The 15488-nt window shown below is 35.6% G+C and overlaps 1 long non-coding RNA gene across 1 annotated transcript; it reads right to left on the bottom strand.

Moving 5' to 3' along the window:
- Positions 1–5979: 5979 nt before the first annotated feature.
- Positions 5980–13352, bottom strand: LOC127416268 (uncharacterized). The gene is made up of 3 exons (XR_007893081.1): positions 12095–13352; positions 11828–11989; positions 5980–11215 (listed from the first exon to the last, which is right to left on the bottom strand). It is a non-coding gene; the product is annotated as an uncharacterized LOC127416268 (long non-coding RNA).
- Positions 13353–15488: the final 2136 nt, after the last annotated feature.

Below are 15488 nucleotides of genomic sequence, written 5' to 3'. Positions count from 1 at the left end.
TTATGATTCATTAATGGGCCAAGAGCTCACAAGCGGGGCGCAGAACGTCATATAAATGCTTTACATAAAATGCGCAATACCAGAAAGATATGTATATATACAGTTTGTCGGTATATAGATGTATATGTAAATGTACTGTATATGTGTGTATATATGTAAATGTTTAATACATAGAATAAATTATATAAACAGTAAATAAAAGTTTGGGAACCACTGCTAAAGAACAACATTCCTATCAAACAATCATAAACCTAACCTAACCTATACCTACATCGCATCAAATGTTTTTTTAATAACTGATGAAAACTGATAAAAACTAACCCTAAAATTGGAATTGCTAATAGCAAATTTGTTCCAGGACCAACAAAGGATGTTGATCCATAAACTAGTCTTATTGAGATAAATCATGTTGTTGTGTTTCAGCCCCTCTTCAATATTCCAGAGGAATATGACGGTAATTTCAAGAAAATTGCAGTACAAATTTTGTTTTGTTTTATAAGTGCCAAATCCCTTCAGTCCTCATTATGAACCTCCCAAAGTGCAGCTGACAATAACGCTGTTTGTTCCTAAGCCTTAACAATGGAGGAAATTATTGTGATAACTGAAAACAAGCTCCACAATGTATCTGTGAAAAACAGGCAAAATTTGTGTTTACTGCCAGTGTGTTAACAGAAAATATGAGAAGTCCTCATTGTTCTTCACATTGTTTTTCTTGCCCTGAATTTGGTCTGGATTGGATGTTTCCCTACTACCAAGTGTCACAAAAATCCTTTGGATTCATCAAAGTTTAACCAGCTCAAATATTGCTACATTTTTGACAAAAGTCTTTTGATAAGAAACAGATAAAATATTCAAATCCATGATATTATTACTTTCAAAATACTTTTAATTTTTGTCATTAGTTTTAAATTTTGTACAAAAGAAATGAATCAAATTTGACAGTGTGGTTTTAAGAGTGTCATTAAAATGAGAACGGCAATGTGTTTGTGAAGGAGTTGGTCAGTGTTAGGGCCAGTACAAGAGTTGACAAGGGTTAGTGCGAGAGGGTTGGTAGGGTTAGAATTAGCAAGGAAGCAATTTAGGGATTACAGTAGATTAATGTTTATGTTTGTTAGGAAGATGGTTAATTTAGGGTTAGTAGAAAGTCTATTGGTGTTCTCATATGAGCATGGGTTGTTGTGCTGTGTGCAGTAGTCACATTTTTAGACACGTTTTTAGTTTTAAGTGCCTTAAACAAAGCTCTAAATATGTTATACTATGGCCATTAATATACCAAGTACAATAACAGTAAACTTCATTTGAGAATACAGAAAAATGTATGGTTGCACCGTGGTCAGAAAATATGAATTATAATGCAACTACAATTATGTTATTTCCAGATTGTACCAAAACAATAACAAAACACTTTTGAAAAATTTTCTCAACACTTAAAACAGTTGATAAAATTTTGGCAAACAGGGAAGATAATCTACTCATTGTGGTCAAAGTATTTTATTCATCTAAATCTCTACAGATATTGTATTCAACAGCAAAAATTTCTAAAAGCTAAGATGAAATCACAAAAATCAGTCAAAAGCTCCTTTATGATATACACTATAAATTAGTGATTAAATTGTGGTTAATGGTATTAATATCTACTTTTTGCAGATAGATTAATACTTAATAACAAATTCAGAAATATGAAAAGCTACAAAATATTCTCTCTGATTCAAGTCTGAACATATGAAGAATTTGTAAATAACTGTCAATAATACTAACGGATATGGCCCAAAAGGCTAGATTATGTACACACCATTCAGTTTAAATGTCTGTGAGATAATGCATGCTAAATCTCATCTTTTATCCAGTGCCTGGGAAGCAAAAGTCAAGTTTGTATATACACTACTGTGCAAAAGTTTTAGGCACTTGTGAAAATGTTTCATAGTGAGGATGTCTTCAAAAATAATGAAATAAATAGTTTTCATTTATCACTTAATGTCATACAAAGTCCAGTAAACATAAAAAAGCTAAATCAATATTCGGTGTGACAACCTTTGCCTTTAAAATAGCACCAATTCTCCTAGGTACACCTGGACACAGTTTTTCTTGGTTGTTGGCAGATAGGATGTTCCAAGCTTCTTGGAGAATTCGCCACAGTTCTTCTATCTATTTAGGTTGTCTCAGTTGCTTCTGTCTCTTTATGTAATCTCAGACTGACTCGATGTTCAGTGGGGGACTTTTGGGGGACCATGACATCAGTTGCAGGGCTCCCTGTTCTTCAATTCTAATCTTTTCTATATGCAAAAGTAATGTTTGGGAGTCTAATATTTATTGACACACTAAAGCTGAAGATATAAATAACCATCATAAGACAAATGTTTTTGTAATACATCTTATGTGCCTAAGACTTTTGCACAGTACTGTGTATATATATATATATATATATATATATATATATATATATATATATATATATATATATATATATATATTTATGTTTTCCACATCTGAGTCTAATCTCTGAGCAAAGTATAGATGTAGACAAATATAATGACAAGTATGTTGGGGATGGTTCCAACAATTCCCAGAAAGGCCAGGATGGACTCTTCCCTGCTTTCTCTCTTCTGTGGTCTTGAGAATTGATGGGTTACCCACTGATATACAGTATATATAGAGAACTGGATCGCTGACGCAACGGTAAACTGCCTGCGGGAGGTGAAGTCACCGGAAGTGTTCAAGCGGCCATCTTGGTTTGTCAAACTGTCAAACAGCATCAAAGACTGACAGGCGAAAACATCCCCATTTCACCGTCTCCGACCTGCGGATACAACAGTTGTATTTCGCCCTCTAGTGACAATCATGTTTGATTTTTTATTTGCTCGTTATGTATAATTTTCTTTTCGAGGGAGAAGATATATGTGGATAACGATGTCAGCGCATTCAACTGCCCCGGTATTGAGTCTATCAGTGCAGCACAACGATCACCAAAGGAAGTGGCAAAAGTGTCTACAAGTTGTAATGTAAGTAGGAAAAGCTGTAATATCTGCTTGTTTAGGGTGACAATACATCCTACCCCCTTTAAAAAGTCAGACCGGGATTTCTAAATCGCCTTAAATGCCCAAGATTTGCTTGATTTCATATTGAAGTGCTCTCTGTAGTCATACATGGATACATGTCATAAATGTGTGTTCTTTTGCCATTTAAACCTAGTGTATCAGTTTAATTTTAACCAATTTTGCTTTGCGTGTCTCCCTTTCTGCGTGCCCGCTGCACGTGTGATAGAGGGAGAGAGAGCGCACGCTCTTATTCAAGTGACTGCGAGAACAAGGCACTTTTTGATGAAAACATAAAACAAGTAACTCTGAATAAACACTTCGATGTTCACAATAAAGAAGTCTTGTTTTCATTCAGCTGATCTGTTCGCCACCGAAGTTTGTTAGTGGTGGATACTGTTTGACATAACTCACTCGGGCTTTCAAGAAACAGGAAAAATTCCTGACTTTAAATAAATAATAATGTGTATGACGTTTGCGTTGTAGGGATGTACATGCAGATTTTAGATCTAAAATCGTGATTGAATGACTAATGTTTACTCACAGAAATGAGATGATTTCCTATTAAGTCAATAGGGACATTGGAATGTTTGTGCATAGCAATTGTTGGGCCTCATGTATTCAGATAGAAGACAAAGGCAGGCCTAACACAGTCATAAAAACATAACTCAAGCCCCCACCTTCCAAGTCGTAAATCTTACTGATAAAAATTGCTTCCAGCGACTTTGTTCACCGAAAATAGATGTAGCTCTTTGCTGCTCTCAGGTGCAACCTCGTGGCACAAGGAATTAACGTCCGACTTGAAACTGTAGCCATACAATCACCATCTTGCTGGACGAGTTGAGATTACTCTGTGTTCAACGGAACACTCTAACAGATCCGAAGGAGACCGCTGAGCAATTTGCATCTTCACCCGTTTGCCTACAGAAGTGAAGAGATTAAAGATTTCTCTTCCATCTTCAATCAAGTCGACATTTCTGAGTTCTCTGCCAGCCCACCGAGAATCAACAGCCGTGCCCGCTGACAGAGCGAGGAAACGGCCTCCCGTCATCACACGAGCCTCAAGGAACCGGGTCAGAGTTAAAGGACGGAGGAAAACACATTCTACCTGTGTCCTCATACGATTCAAGTAAGAGGTTAAGTCTGGGCAGAGACAGAATATTATAGCGTGTTATTCTTGTGTTTCAAGGTTTTTGCTTGTACAGTTTACGGACCGCCATGTCCGCTCATTATTAATGCTCAGGGTATTAATTATCACGAATTTGTTTTGCTGTATTGTGGTCCAACCAAATTGGACTGTTGTGCAATTTCGCCATCGCGGGTGAGACAGCAACTGAGTTCATCCATTAAAGAGTCAAATAACGCGGGACTTTTACGAGCCGTCCACCGCGTCTCTGAGTGATAAACACTGCTGCTTTCTCTCCCACAATCGCGAAATCGGCTTTAGGGCTGTCACTTAATCATCTCTCTCTCTCTCTCTCTCTTACTAATCACACACACACACACACCTTATGTGTTATAGGATTATTTTTATTTCCATATCTAATCTTATCACTGTTTAGTTTGTAGTTGTAAGTCAGAAGTTTATTGACTGCATTGTATTAATTATTAATTGATATTACTGCATAAATAAACTTTGTTTATATTACAAAGAGAAGTGTTTTGGTTTGTTTTGCATACACCTGTGTCATGCTGACGCGATGTCAGTGCTCAGATTCAAACCTTCATTCATTGTTTTTTTTCCCGAAAATCGATATTCTTCGGATGACGATTTTCCTAAGAAAACAATCTAATATTGAGACTGTTTTACTATTTGGTTATTAGTCCCTGATTCCAGGGTGGTGCCCCGTCAATGTTAATCCTTATTAATATTCTATTGATTTTTGATAATTGATAATTATCTTTGATGATTGAATTTGAATGATCCATAAGCTAGTGTTAATTTTAATGAATGTTTCATCGATGTTAACAATTAACGATTATCTTTGATAATTGTTGATTTAAAGGATTTTAAAAAGCTAACATTGATTCTCATCAATGTTCTATTGATTTTAATAATTAATAATTATCTTTGATAATTATTAATTATTGCGAATTAACCAAACTTGCTCCTAAACGTAGCACACTACATTTACTGGAGCCCCATATGAGGTTTTAATGAGTTAGATCCAATTAATTAATTTAAATATTAATTAATAACTACAGAAATAATTATTGGTTATTTCTGATAGTAACACTGATCTAAACAACCGGTAAAGCCCTACACAATGGACCTTATTCACGTTAGCACCATCTTTGTTTTTTATTGGGAATGACAATGAGGCTGTGAGGGATAGACTTACAGTCTCTTCAAGACTGGCACGAACAGTATAAAGCTGTATAAAGCTCCTTGATCACATCTGATTTTCCACAACTCATGTTGTCTGGAGTACTTTGTATACTGAATGTTCTTGGACAAATATTTTATCAATGTTTTGTCCATGGAATGACCCAAAAACACTTTAAACTGCAGTAAGGCCCCTTGAAGAGACTTTTAGTCTATCCCTCACAGACTCATTTTCACTCCCATTAAAAATCAAAGATGGCACTAGCGTGAATAAGGTCTATATGGCGGCACAGTGGCTTCACTGTTATGACTTCATCAGCAATCCAGTTGTATATTATACAGTATATCAGTGGGGTTACCGCATAGTTCAGTATTTTCCCCTGGTGAGTACAAGAGTCTTTTAAAAACAGTCTGCATGAAAATGACAGATCCCTTTTGAACCAAGAAGCATTACTTATGCCATAATGAGGAAGACAAGGTGAAGCGTGTCATTTCTGGGAATAGCATACTACACGTACTACTTTTAAACCGAGTCTCATAGAATGATTGTTACTATAACTATTTTTTCCAAACTGACTTCCGCTGCAGTTTCCTGGTAAAATTAACACTAGGGGCGCTACAACAACTGTGCGTTTTATTCAATTTCACACAAATCACGAGTACAATTGCTGATTATGTCTTAATAAACACTTATTTTTACACTTTTACTTACACACTGCTATGTTATGATATCGAAACACTTTTACTCTAATGCATTATTTGAAAAACAACACATTTTAATGCCTCTACACTGATTTTTTTTTTCTTTGGATCAAAGTAAAAAAACTGCATCAACTTGTTACAAATAATTACTTACATTTTTCTCAACTTAAAAAGTTTACATTGGACATAATTAATTATCCATTAGTCATCCAAAGCAAAAAGTGTCTTTGAACCAAATAAAGTCTTTAAGTTTAATGAAATCTCAAATTATACTAGTCTTAATGTTTTCTCTTTGTATGAACTTATTTTTTTTTACTTCTTTTCAAACCAAATATCCAAACAAATACAATTAAAAAAAATCAATGTAATATCAAGACATTTCTTCACTTTCAGAATGTGTGATTTTATCAACTGTGTGAGATATGAATGACTAAGTGTCAGACAAAATGTTTCCAACATTTATTTTGTCGGAATACAACATTTTTACAATGTGTATAATATCAGACAAAGCATTAACAAATACACATTATATAACAATGAAAATGGCTTTCCGCCATTTTTACGTATAAAACAAGGCAACAAAGAATAACACATACACACTGTATAACAATGAAAAAAGCTTTCCATGTTGGCATACCTCAGATGAAACACAATTGAGGTTCAATAGAAAAATACACAATATTTCCATGAACAGTCAATTAGAAATGACTTTACACAACCAAGCATTTAAAAAAAATAAAACATCCATCCCAAAAGCCAATAAAATTCTGATGCTACTGTTAAAACAAGTTTGGGTCACAAACTGCTTTAAAAGTGGCATTATACAACCAAATACATTTAATAAAACATTTGTCAAATTAGCCAATGGAAAAATAAAACAATGAAAATGGCTTTCCACCTTCAAGGAATAGTTCACCCAAAAATTAAAATTCTCTCGTCATTTACCCATTCCATCTCTGATGTGTATGACTTTCTTTCTTCAAAAGAACACAAAGATTTTTTTTTTAGAAAATGTAATATATATATATATATATATATACAGTTGTGCTGAAAAGTTTGAGAAGAAAAGAACTGTCAAAAGACCTGCATAACAAGGAAATGGAACTTTATAAAGATGGAAAAGGCTATAAAAAGATATCCAAAGCCTTGAAAATGCCAGTCAGTACTGTTCAGTCACTTATTAAGTGGAAAATTCAGGGATCTCTTGATACCAAGCCAAGGTCAGGTAGACCAAGAAAGATTTCTGCCACAACTGCCAGACGAATTGTTCGGGATACAAAGAAAAACCCACAGGTAACCTCAGGAGAAATACAGACTGCTCTGGAAAAAGACGGTGTGATTGTTTCAAGGAGCACAATACGACGATACTTGAACAAAAATGAGCTGCATGGTCGAGTTGCCAGAAAGAAGCCTTTACCGCACCAATGCCACGGTTACAATATGCCCGACAACACCTTGACATGCCTCACAGCTTCTGGCACACTGTAATTTGGAGTGATGAGACCAAAATAGAGCTTTATGGTCACAACCATAAGCGCTATGTTTGGAGAGGGGTCAATAAGGCCTATAGTGAAAAGAATACCATCCCCACTGTGAAGCATGGTGGTGGTGTCTCACTGATGTTTTGGGGGTGTGTGAGCTCTAAAGGCACGGGGAATCTTGTGAAAATTGATGGCAAGATGAATGCAGCATGTTATCATAAAATACTGGCAGACAATTTGCATTCTTCTGCATGAAAGCTGCGCATGGGATGCTCTTGGACTTTCCAGCATGACAGTGACCCTAAGCACAAGGCCAAGTTGACCCTCCAGTGGTTACAGCAGAAAAAGGTGAAGGTTTTGGAGTGGGCATCACAGTCTCCAGACCTTAATATCATCGAGCCACTCTGGGGAGATCTCAAACGTGCTGTTCATGCAAGACGACCAAAGACTTGGACCTGGAGGCATTTTTCCAAGACGAATTGGCAGCTATACCACCTGCAAGAATTTGGGGCCTCATAGATAACTATTACAAAAGACTGCATGCTGTCATTGATGCTAAAGGGGGCAATACACAGTATTAAGAACTAAGGGTATGCAGACTTTTGAACAGGGGTCATTTCATTTTTTTCTTTGTTGCCATGTTTTGTTTTATGATTGTGCCATTCTGTTATAATCTACAGTTGAATATGAATCTCATAAGAAATTAAAGAAATGTGTTTTGCCTGCTCACTCATGTTTTCTTTAAAAATGGTACATATATTACCAATTCTCCAAGGGTATGCAAATTTTTGAGCACAACTGTATATGCCCTGTTGTTTGCTTGTTGGCTATCAGTTGTTGTAGATGTATATGTGTTTTGACCTCGTGTTTATCGACCAGTTCCAATTGTTGATGTTTCCTTTGTTCCTGTGTTTTCTCCGTTATTTTGTACTTAGTTTATTTATTTATTATTAAAGTTTGCCACACCTAGATCCAGCCTCCAGTGACCTCCTTCCTCACGTTACACTCGTAAATGTCAACATCATAATGTATGTTGAAAGGATTGATGCCTGTCACGTAAAACATGAGCTCAGTGATGTCATAAAATATCAGTCAGCTTGTTTATTCCATCCGTTACGCCTGGTCGGAGGCTTCCGTAAATATTTCGTTTATACGTAGGGTTACGTTCTACCTATGTTTAATGGTGCAATGCTCAAATATTTAGTAGTGCGTAAATTGTGACTTAGTGCCCATTTACGCCACAGCTAGGCTAAGATTTAACTTACACACAGCTGGTGCATCCGGCCCCTGGTGCAAATGTGCTCTGAGAGGCGGTCATGCAAACAGCTCTTTCTAATAATGCAAAGGTCTAATGACCTGCTCAGCAGGGTCGGGAGGGTTACTTTTGAAATGTATTCCACTACAGATTACAGAATACATGCTGTAAAATGTAATTTGTAACATATTCCATTAGATTACTCAAGGTCAGTAACGTATTCTAAATACTTTGGATTACTTCTTCAGCACTGGTAGATTTTTTCACTTGTTTTGACTATAAAAACTCTGGCAGTACATTAAGACAAAATACACATGTTAAAAATACATTCTCTGAAAAACCTACATACTGTATCTTATGCAGTGTTGTTTCTAAAACAAGATCAATCAAATTGATCTTGTTTTAAGGATTTTTAGGTATTTTTACAGGAAAACAATACAAACATTATTATCAAGAATAAGATTTTTGCCCTAATATCAAAGGTCTTACTAGAAAAATATAAAATATGATCTAATGCGAATTTTCTTGATAAAAAAATATGATCGTGCCTGGTAATGTGCAAGTAAAATGGCTAGAAAAAGCATTTTAGCTTAGTGTAAATCTGACAATTTACACAAGGTTTATTTCTATTTCTTGTGCTCCAAACTTACTTCAAACTTACTTCTCTCTCTGCTCGTATGAATGTAACACATCATAAGAAAGTATTTCACCGCTGTTCAGATGTACTTTGGATCGCATCATTTATATTTATAAATGTTTTCCATCTGAAAGGACTAAATATTAAATGAAACAAATGACAATAAAATGCAAAGTAATCTCTTCAGTAATCAAAATACTTTTTGAATGTAACTGTATTCTAATTACAAATGATTTAAATTGTAACTGTAGTGGAATACAGTTACTTATATTTTGTATTTTAAATACGTATTCCCGTTACGTGTATTCCATTACTCCTCAACCCTGCTGCTCAGTATCAAAAATATATAGTATATACTATTTCTCAATATCACTAAATTCATCTAACATTAAGCAGTTTATTTGTATTCTTATTTTTTTTTTCCACTCAGTTTGACTTCAACGTGAGGAGAGAAACTTTGTAAACTTGATTATTATTTTAGCGATGATACTGTATACTATGCTTGTTATGATTTCTATGCTGAGAATTCCCCCACATGAGGAAAACAAAAATGTTTATTTTCACTTAATTTGACCTTGTTTCATTTGCGAGATCTGGCAGCACTGCAACTGGTATATCACCCACCCTTAACACAGAGTACTGTCATATTAAAAAGAACATTATTAACCGTTTTTTAAAGAAAGGAGGCTGCGGAACACTCAAACCGGAACGAAAAAATACTGTTTCTGCTCAGAACGAAGCAAAATTAAAAACATTTTGTTTTTAGTTCCTGATTGTCATTATGATGTCATGCAATCTCATGCTAATGATATCATATAATTGATGTCTTGTCTACTGCTATCATTAACATTTGTTCCCTTTTGAATCCCTCTGGACATTCAAAAATCCTGTCACTCAACTCAAAATGTTACATTTGGTAAATTGCTTTCCCACTCTATAAACAAAGACCATCCAGTTTATGGGCATTAAAGGGATAGTTCACACAAAAATTACAATTCTCTCATCATTTACTCACTCTCATGAAGGGGCGGATCTACCAGGGTGTGATAGGGTGGCAAATGCCACCCTAAGAAAAAGCATAGTATTAAATATAAATGTAAGTATATTATAGTTGATGTTGACATTGTTTAGGGTTTTATTCATGTCAAACTGCCTAAACTCTCACCGAACACACAAATGACTACACAGACCCATACCAGACTCAAATTACAGCAGTGGCCAATCGCAGCAGCCAGTCGCGTGATTGATTACAGTAGCAGCCAATCACAGCATCGTACCAATCACGTACTTGCTATTGCAGCCAGTGTACATTGTTTTTTTGTTTTTTTTTAGTTTATTTTCTCAACAACCACAACAGTGACCACATGGAGAAATACATGGAAAAAAAGAGGTAAAAGATTATTTTCTCAGTTGTTTCTAAGTATTCACTGAATGATTATTAGATACATCGCTGTCAGTTATGGGTTGAGACAGGTGAGAAGTGTCCTCACCACTTTTTGAAATAGCTGTTGTCAGGTATGTGTATAATCCACATGAAACATCTCCAGTTCTGGAGTAGTAGTTTCTATTTCATCTGTGTTAGTTTTGACTGGTGATCCGGCACTGGAATGTGTTATTTTGAATGTTATGATAAGTGTTCGTTCCAGCTGTTATCAGTGTCGTTAGTGTTAGCAGTTTTTCCACCCCTCATTGTCTGCAAGTTACCCCCTTGCCACCACATCAAAAAATTCTAGATCCGCCCCTGCCCTCATGCCATCCCAGATGTGTATGACTTTCTTTCGTCTGCAAAACACAAATTAAGATTTTTAGAAGTAGGTCCATACAATACAAGTGAATGATAGCTAATGTATTGAATCTCCAAAAATCACATGAAGGCAGCATAAAAGTAATCCATAAGACTCCAGTGGTTAAGAAGTGCCATTATAGGTGTGGATGAGAAAAAGATAAATATGTAAATCCTTTTTAATATAAATTTCCACTTTCACTTCCACATTCTTTTGTTTTTGCCGATCCACGTTCTTCATGCATATCACCACCTATTGGTCGGGGCTGGTCAAAGGTGGAGATTTATAGTAAAAAAGGACCAAATATTGATCTGTTTCTCACCCACACCTATAATTATGCTTCAGAAGACATGGATTTAACCACTGGAGTCTTATGGATAACTTTTCTGCTGCCTTTATGTGCTTTTTGGAGTTCAAAGTTCAAAATTCCACACACAGAATGTCTCTTCTTTACAAGGCCTGATTCTACATATAAACCTCCATATAAGGTAGACTGGTGACCCCCAGTGGCTATTTCATTGTTTGATCTTAGCTGCTTAAATTGTTTTAGCTTACCTGATACCTGAAACTCAGCCTTATTTGTGGAGGATAGTGAAAGTTTCTGTCTTACCAAGCTCCAGGCCAGTCCTGCTCGGTAATGACCGGAAGGGTTTGGTCCTCAGGTGCCCTCCTCAGCCCAGCTAGGACAAGGGTTTACTTAGGTCCATCTTCACAAGGGTGTTTGTTGATTCTTATTGAGATACTTGCACCATTTCCTCTCAGTTTCTGATTTCTTCCAAAAAAAACAAAGACGAGCATCCAATAGTCAGATAAGAATATAATCTATCGTTTGCAAAAAGTGTGCAGCCATATGGGCTGGTCTCAGAAGTCCACGCACCAGCACTTTTATTAACTCTACAAAAATATTGACTCCTTTATACTCCCATCCGTGGATATTCTTCAAGATGTAGCTTATGACAGCTGCTGTAATACCCTCTTCCTGGCTGATTCACAGCTGTCTACACATACCAACAGAGAAGAGGTGTTAGACACCCTTCAGGCACTGGCACTGGCACTAGCACTGGCACCACTGACCTGATTCTGTTGGCAAACCAAATCCACATGGAAAATAGTGGCATTCCTCACTCCCTCTGTCTCGTATATTAGAAAACCTGGTGTTGCCTAGCAACCAGCTTGGAGAAGTAAGGGAGTGCTGGGGATATGAAGGCTTTTGAGAGGATGGTGAACATGGAAACCAGGGAGATTGTTGCAGCTGTCATGTTATAAAGTCTTGGATTTTTTTCTGCAGGCAAATATAACTGCAAAATTAGGTAAAACCCCCAGGAAATAAATCAAAACTTTAATGTATTATCTTACTGTAGACACTAAGATTTTGCTTTGTCCATATATCTGGGTATAACACAATGAGGTATGGAAATCAGGTATGTACTGTAAACTGGAAGTTTATAAATCAGTTGTTGGGAGGGGCTTTATAAATAATAAATTATGTAATTAATTAATGAAATATGGTCATGGCAGAGCCATAAGAATGTAAAGTGAAGCAATAGAGTAGCTGTGGTATGAACAGAAAATTAATAGATCTGCTGAATCATGTATTATTTAACAGATTTATTAGTTGAGCCAAATCATCCTCCAAAGAACTACATACTGCATAGCATAGACCATTTCCTACATCTCACCCCCATTTGAATTGTACTTCATATTCTGTCAGGGCATCTATCTTCAGAAATATCTAAATGATTCCCAATGCAAAAAGCAAAATCGGTAACTTGTCATTTCAGCGCACACTTTTCATGTAGAGTTGCATACATCTTATTGCAGTTTAGAGAAAACTGGGGTTTGGTGCCTTGATATGACAATAGTTATAGGCTAGGAGGGAAATTTCGGTTTCTCTTCAATTCAGGGATCACGATTACCTGAAAACAACTATCGTGTCACCATCCCAAATCCACCCATCTAGCTTGAACCATGGATACGGATCTGAATCTACAGTTAATGACATCAACTTTTTCATCATTAAAGTGATAGTTCACCCAAAAATTACAATATTATCTCATCATTTACTCACCCTCATGCCATCCCTGATGTGTATGACTTTATTTTATCTTCTGAAATCAAATGAAGATTTTTAGAAGAATTTCTCAGCACTTTTGGTCCATACAATGCAAGTGAATGGGTGCCAAAATTTTGATGCTCCAAAAAACACATAAAGGCATAATAAAAGTATAATAAAAGTAATCTATAAGATTCAAGTGGTTAAATCCATGTCTTCAGAAGTGATATGATAGGTGTAGGTGAAAAACAGATCAATATTTAAGTCCTTTTTTTACTATAAATTCTCCTCCCTGCTCAGTCAATCTCCATTTTCACATTCTTCTTCTTGTCTTTTTGGTGATTCACATTCTTCTTGCATATCGCCCCCTACTAGGCAGGGAGAAGAATTTCTAGCAAAAAAGGACTTAAATATTGATCGGTTTCTCACCCACACCTATCATATCACTTCTGAAGATCTGGATTAAAACAATGGAGTTGTATGGATTACTTTTATGATGCCTTTATATGCTTTTTGGAGCATCAAAATTTTGGCACACATTCACTTGCATTGTATGGACCTACAGAGCTGAAATATTATTCTAAAAATCATAATTTGTGTTCTGCAGAAGAAAGAAAGTCAGACACTTCTGGGATGGCATGAGGGTGAGTAAATGATGATAGTATTTTCATTTTTGTGTGAACTATGCCTTTAAGAAATCGCTTGATCTGTTCAGATGTTGATGAGACACCACATTAAAAGTCTTATCAATTCTCATTAGAGGAAATAAACTGTAAATATCTCCTCTAGGCACAGTAATCTCATATATAGACAATGCAAGTATACTCTATACAGAATATTAAAACAATTAACCTTAAATCAGTGGTTCTAAACTGTTGCTTAAAAAAAAAAAAAAAAAAAAAAGCTGTGAGTAAGACTCAGGCAGCTGTTATGGCACAATTAGACAGTTATAGGGGGCCCCCTTGTGGCCCGAGAGGAAAAAGAGAAGTAGGATTTTGCTTAGGGCCCCCAAATGCTCAGAAACGACCCTGCAGTATGGCAATATTGCAAAATCAGTGCCTTTTCAATAAATAATAATAATAATAATAATAAAAAATAAAAATAAAAAAAATGAAAAAAGTGACTTTTAAAGTAAATGTTTCAAATATGTTAAAGTTTCATTCAGACAAAGAATGTCTTTAAGTGTTAAGAAATTGCAATTTATTGCAATTTATTTATTTATTTTAAATGTATTTTGGGATATAGCTATGCCTTAAAATGAACAAGGTTGAAAGATTTACAGTTAATTTAGCCGTAAATAGATTTATGCTCAAGATTAATGACACTAAAAGGTGTTTATCAGACATTTATTGCTGATATTTCTACAAATATCCACTTTTTAATTATCAGTTGTTTTCTATACAAAAACATGGCTACAGGGATGACAATTTAAGATTGTTCTCTATTGACAAACTAAACTAAATATAAGTACTTGTACATGTAAAATTCACACCCTGGAAGGATGATAGATATATATATACAGTTGTGCTCAAAAGTTTGCATACCCTGGCAGAAACTGTGAAATTTTGGCATTGAATTTGGAAATATGACTGATCATGCAAAGATCATGTCTTTTATTTAAGGATAGTGTTCATATGAAGCCATTTATTATCACATAGTTGGTTACAGCAGAAAAAGGTGAAGGTTCTGGAGTGGCCATCACAGTCTCCTGACCTTAATATCATCGAGCCACTCTGGGGAGATCTCAAACGTGCGGTTCATGCAAGATGACCAAAGACTTTGCATGACCTGGAGGCATTTTGCCAAGACGAATGGGCAGCTATACCACCTGCAAGAACTTGGGGCCTCATAGACAACTATTACAAAAGACTGCACGCTGTCATTGATGCTAAAGGGGGCAATACACAGTATTAAGAACTAAGGGTATGCAGACTTTTGAACAGGGGTCATTTCATTTTTTTCTTTGTTGCCATGTTTTGTTTTATGATTGTGCCATTCTGTTATAATCTACAGTTGAATATGAATCCCATAAGAAATAAAAGAAATGTGTTTTGCCTGCTCACTCATGTTTTCTTTAAAAATGGTACATATATTACCAATTCTCCAAGGGTATGCAAACTTTTGAGCACAACTGTATAAATATATATATATATATGGAATTGTGCATTATTTTAATAAGGGGGAGTTTTGATTGAAACAATATTGGCACTCCTTAAAG

Source organism: Myxocyprinus asiaticus, chromosome 25 (genome assembly GCF_019703515.2).
Source record: "Myxocyprinus asiaticus isolate MX2 ecotype Aquarium Trade chromosome 25, UBuf_Myxa_2, whole genome shotgun sequence".
Taxonomy (NCBI): domain Eukaryota; kingdom Metazoa; phylum Chordata; class Actinopteri; order Cypriniformes; family Catostomidae; genus Myxocyprinus; species Myxocyprinus asiaticus.
This window is presented reverse-complemented; position numbering and strand designations above follow the sequence as displayed.